Below are 6,281 nucleotides of genomic sequence, written 5' to 3'. Positions count from 1 at the left end.
ATATCGTGACCCAGTTCGCTTTATCTTTCCAATGTTCTTCGTCGGATCGATAGGTACTATCGATCGGAATAATTCTCGTCTCGCTGACTTTCCGTTTCCTTTAATACGAAATGACGCTAACGGATTACAGATCACTCTTGAACGCGTTATCACCGTCGCAGACTATCCATACGAATCAGTACATCGAACCGTAAATCTACGGACGTTCTTCACCCTTCGTACTTGAGACAAATCAGAGCTTTGATATCTTTAAAAAAAAAAAAATATCTAAATCGAAATTATTATTTTTCCCTCCCCCCTCCCCTTCCCCCCCTTTCGTTATAACGATCATGAGATAGAACGTATAGAAAATTTGTCAATGGTATCCATTCCTATAATCTTCGTTTCAAAATATTTTCTATTTCTAAATAAGAAAACGTAAAAAAAAAAAAGAAAAAAAAAGAAAAAGAAAAGAATATAATGGACCAGTACTTCTATCTCGAATAATACGAGATCGAGATGGGTAGATAAATGGTCATTCGTGACTGCTCATTGCCATGGTACGAAACAATCGTTCGAAAACGTGTCGATGAACGAAGAGTCGACCGAGATGGTAACCGCAAGAGATCGTAAAAGGGTAAGAGAGGGAAGAGGAGATTGAGGAGATTCCTTTATGTTGCTCACCCCATTGACGGTAGTGCCCCGCGTAAATATCCATGTTGAGTGACGGACAAACTTTCCCCCTCCTTTCCCTTTTGTGCGGCCCTCCGCAGGGTGGCTTTCTCATTTCCTTCTCCGTTTATACCCCCAGCATCTGTGTTGTTGCTCTTACGTACTACACTCGTACTTTCTCTCTTCCTCTCTTTATCTTTCTCTTCGTTTCTCTCTCTCTCTCTCTCTCTCTTTCTTTCTTTCTTTCTTTCTTTCTCTCTGCCTGTCTTCCTATCGACCGTCTCGTTCGATTGTATCCACTCGAACTCGGTCTTTCGTGAAACAAGTTGCCCCCTTTCTTCCCTCGAGAAACCGATACTACTCGCGTAGGTGTCTTCTTGTCGACTTACCTAAGTTGGAAATGACGCACTTTGCTGCCTCTCTCGATTGTATCCAACGGCGTCCTTTATTGCGCATTGATGATCGCCCGTTTATTTGATTTCTCGAAAGCTAACTCATAGAAGTGCATTTGAATTTGTATTCTTTTTCCCTTTCTTTTCTTTTTTTCCTTTCTTTCGTTTATTTTTTTTTCTTTTTTTCTTTTTTATTTTTTTTTCTTTTTTTTATTATTGTTATTATTACAAATTGGAAAGAAATGAGGAGAAAGTAATAACGTAACTTGATTCGATTCCTACAGTATGAACGTTGTAAAATCAAGTTAAACGGTAGAATAAAGCTTAGCTATAATTTTCACTGAAATTGAGTGTAGTAATATTATCAAAAACATTGATTATACCGGGAGTAATCTTATAACCGCGTTATTACGAGTCGCTAATTAACATTACTTCCAGTTAAATTAATTTTGTTTCTGGTTTACCATCAATCGGACCATAATAAGAGCTCAATGATTTTTACAAATTTATTCCTCGAGAAAAGCCGTGATCGTAAGACAAAACGTCAATGTACCAATGGAATATTTTTGATAAAAGATGAATATTCTTAGTCGAGAGGGATGCGTTAATCGCAAAACTAAGTGGTTGCTTTGCGACATATACGAAAGATATAATACGTAGTCGTGAAAGAGAAGATACGACCATTTCCTTCCTCTACGCTCCAGGGTCGTATAGATCTTTCCTGCTCACTATCTTTCTCTTTCTTTCTTTCTCTTTCTTTCTTTCTTTCTTTCTTTCTTTCTTTCTTTCACTCTCTTACTCTTAACCTCCGGTGCTCGAGGATAGGTCGATTTTCCTCTCTTCTCTTCGGCATCTACTTATCTCTTTCTCGTAGGCTTCTCCTTCTCTCTTTCTCGAACGAAACGCGCCGGTCGTCCCCCACTCCTCTTTCTCCTCCTCGGGGCGGCATCGCGGATCCTACGTAAGGAGGCCATATTTCATAAGACTCGTTGGTGCTCTCCTTCGGCCGCTTTCCTTTCCTCCTTGTCCTTCTTGCTCTCTTTCTCTCCGGAAGCAAGGAAAAGGTGAGAGAGAGAGAGAGAGAGAGAGAGAGCGAGAGAGAAAGAGAAAGAGAGAGAGGGAGTGATAGAGGGAGAGAGAGAGAGGAGAGAGAAAGAGAGAAAAAGAGAGACAGAGAAAAAGAGAGAGAGCACGAGAGAGATAGTCCCATACCCGCCACCGATAGAGTTTCTAGCAACGCTTGCGCGACCCATTCCCATCTCGTTTTCCCCATCCAATCCCATGGCCCCTGCCGCTGCTCAGTGCCGCTCAGTACTGCCAGCCGCCGATGTAATGTTTCTTTTATTGATTTTGCGGCGACCCGCGGAAATTACGCGGCCTATGGATGTATGCACGCCCCGATCCGCCGTCCCTCTCTCTCCCTCCCCCCCTTCCACCTGATCCTCGGTCTCCTCCGCTCGACCGGCGCTCCGCCACCACCCACTCACTCATCGGGAGGAGAGTAGAGAGAACGATTGGGCTGAGGGGAGGGGTCCCTCGCGGAATGATAGGACAGCGCGAACCACACCAGGGTCCATGCTTTTCTCATCGTCCACATTGTTTCTAATCTTTCGAATGGCGATTATGCTTTTCCTTTCTTTTTTTCTCTTTTTTTCTTTCTTTATTTTTTTCTTTTGCTTCTTCTTTACTTCTTTTTTTTTTTTTTTTTTTTTTTTTAGGGAAAAAAGGAAAAGAAAAAAGGAATGACAGAGGAAATTTGATATATTGTCGGATAATTACATTATTTACTTAATTATGAATAATAGACGAGCACTTTGTGATTTTCTTTTTATTTCCACCGTCATGATCAAATTTGTTATCATATAAAAAGTATATATGTATATAAGTATATATGTATGTATATATATATATATATATATATATATAAATATATTTTAATTTAAAAAAATAATAGGAAAAATCCATACGTATAAATTATCTAGATCCTTTAAGTGAACGTAGACAAGGAAACGAAACAATCGTATGAACGGAGGCGCGAAAAGATAGCCAGTACTTCCGGCGGTCGACGTTGAGCGTCAAGAGCATCGGGCGTCGACGTCGATAGGTCAAGGACGCTCTCACGGTTCTCGAGGTCAGGTCGACAAATCACCCTTTCCGACGCAAACGTCCGTGAAAAAAAAAGAGGGAAAGAGAAGGAAAGCGAAAAAGAAGAGAACGCGCGCGCGAAAGAGATATATATATATATATAGAGAGAGAGAGAGAGAGAAAGAGAGAAGAAGGAGAGAGAGAGAGAGAGAGAGAACGGGAATGGAAGAGAAAGAGAGTGAGGGAATCCGACACCAGTCGGGTCCCTCGTTCATCGGCGCTCCCCTTCGACCCTAAAAAAAATACAAATCGTGCATCCAACCCTGACCACCCTCCTCCAATGGTTCCATCAGCCACGAGATTACGTGACTCGCGTTCAACGCGACATCCAACATCTAATCGATGCTTCTGTGTCGATTGACTATCGCAAAATTTTCATTGAAGAATCGATAAAAGACAAAATTTCGATAAACTCACGACTAATAGATATCCAACGATTTAATGAAACATACCGAAGTCGATCTGTAGCCTTATACCGGTCTACAAACTTCCCGCCTTTTTCCTGCCTATTCCTCGTAATTATTCTCTCTTTTTCTCTTTTACTTTCTCTTTCTCTCTCTCTCTCTCTCTCTTTCTCTCTCTCTCTCTCTTGCTCTTTTACTTGCATGTCCCTGAAAATCCGTAGGCGAGAATACGCGCGTAACCTATTCGAGTTAAGTGCGAAAAAGATGGTAGATATTTGACAATGAACGCGGGGAAAGGGAAAATCGTGAAAAAAAGTGAGAGCCATAGAAAGAGATATAGCTAATGGACGCATACGAATATCATCGGTTGGATGAACGTACATACGTACGTACGTATGTACCTACGTTTGTACGTACTGACGAAAGACCGTAGGAAAAGAGAAAGAGAAATAGAGAGAAAGAGAGAGAGAGAGAGAGAGAGAAAGAGAGAGAGAGAGAGAACGTGTGATAGAAGAGAGGAGGTGGAGAAGGTGGTCCGACCACGTGTGTCGGTGCGTGATGCTGTCGGCGTTGGTGCTCCAGGCGTACGTGACTCTCGTTTTCGCCGGGTGCCGTATAGAAAGCGAAAACGCTTCTACCTACATTTCGCCCATTCACGCAGAGAGGCCGTGCCACGGCAAGGGGTTGCAGGGGGTCGAGGAGGAAGCGGGAGGCAGAGGGGAAGGTTCGCTGGCGCCGCCACGCCGTTCGGGGAATAAAAAACGAAGAAAGCGAGGAAAAAGTGTAGGAAAAGGGAAAAAGCGGGACGATGCCAACGCCGACTACCGACTGCTTTTTCTCTTTTTCTATCTCCCTTACTCTCCTTTCTTTTTTCTCTCTCTCTCTCTCTCTCTCTTTCTTTCTCTCTTTCTCTTTTACTCTCTTTATCAGTGGCGAGGAAAAGAGAGTACGTGATATTTCCATCGCTTTTCCACTAACGTTAGAGCACACAGATAACATCGTGCTCGTAGTTGCGTGCACGAGCGCGCATTTTCTCTCTCTCTCTCTCTCTCTCTCTCTCTGTCTCTCTTTCTCTTTCTAGCTCCCTCTCTTTCTCTTTTTCTCTCTCAGAGGGGAATTGCGAAAAAGGGTGTGGGTCGCTCGCGAGTAGTTTGCGGAGGGAAAGAGCGACGGAGACGGAAGACGCGCAACGCGACGGCGATCGAGCGGATAGCGTTAGTGCAAAAGAGAAAGAGAGAGAAAGAGCGAGAGAGAGAGAAAGAGAGAGAGAAAGAGACTACGAGTGAGAGAGCAAAAGAGAGAAAGCGCGGGACGAGGGCGGTAGACCGCGGGGTAAAAAGGGTGGCCAGGGGCTGGAACGAGCGGGAGGTGGATGAGTTCGTTGCCAGGGATGAAGTGCGTAGGTATTGATCTATTTAAAGCCTAGAGTTCCAAACGAGGTCCTTATTAAAAAGCGGAATGAAACAAGGGGCGCCCCGCCGTCCGCCACCCGCCAGCCCTAGTTTGTACTTATCTCCCTCGTTGCCTTTTCCTTTCTCTCTCTTTCTCTCTCCCTCTCGTTCTCTCTCTTTCTCTTTCTCTCTCTCTCTCTCTCTCTCTCTCTTTCTCTCTGTATCTATCTCTATATCACTTTCTCGTTCGTACGCTCGCTCGCTCTTTCACCCTTCTCACTCCATATCTCCTTCTCCTTCTCGTGTACTTACCGTTTCAGGGGTACTCCGTATAGGAGGGAAGAAAAGTTATGTAGCGAGTACCGTACGCGCCTCCTTCGGCCCTTTGCACCTTTCTCGAGTGTCTGCCGACCCTGTCGAGAATCTCGCGGGGGTGCTACGTAGGTCTTGTCCAAAGCGATTCGTCTTTACCGGATTTCTCCACATCATTCCGTTCGCGTCGACTCTCTTCTCTCTCTCTCTCTCTCTTTCTCTTTCCACCCCTCAAACATTCTCTCTTTGTTTTTCCCTTTTTTTTCTCTTCCTATTTGTTTCACTCCTTCTCTTTCGCTTCTACTCTTTCTTTTTTTCTTCTCGACGAGATACAAATTAAAGCCACCCGTCGTTTTCTCTATCTTTCTTTTTATCTCTCTCTCTCTCTCTCTCTCTCTCTCTCTCTCTCTCTCTCTCACTCTTTCTCTCTCGTTCTCCTAGAGGAAATTATGAAATGCGTAAGGAGGTGGATGAGATAATGACGGCCGCGTCGCGGCAAGCTAACAATTAGAAATTTTAACGAGGCTCCGCCCGTAAATCGGAAAACAAGCGAACGCTGCTGACTCCGAGACGACGCTAAACCAATGCGACGAAGAATATAATTTTTACAAGGGAAACAAAGCCACCGAGAGAAATAATATGTTGTGAACTGTAGCTTTTAACTCGAAGCGTTGTACGCGTGTAAATGCGTACACATATCTACGTAAATATATATATATATATATATATATATGCATAGATACATACATACATACGTTACTACGTTTAATCATTCGAGATTTCGAATCGACGAAAAACACGATTGGAAATTTAATGGGCATAAATATCATCTCGCAAAGCCAGACCGAGGGTCGCGCGAATTTTTTATTTTAATGCGTATCTTTCTCTCTTTCTCTTTCTCTCTCTCTCTCTCTCTCTCTCTCTCTCTCTCTATCCGGAAAATATAAAGCATTTTATTATAAATCCACCGTTTATTTCATGCCCGG

This window comes from Vespa velutina, chromosome 7, assembly GCF_912470025.1.
Source record: "Vespa velutina chromosome 7, iVesVel2.1, whole genome shotgun sequence".
Taxonomy (NCBI): domain Eukaryota; kingdom Metazoa; phylum Arthropoda; class Insecta; order Hymenoptera; family Vespidae; genus Vespa; species Vespa velutina.
This window is presented reverse-complemented; position numbering follows the sequence as displayed.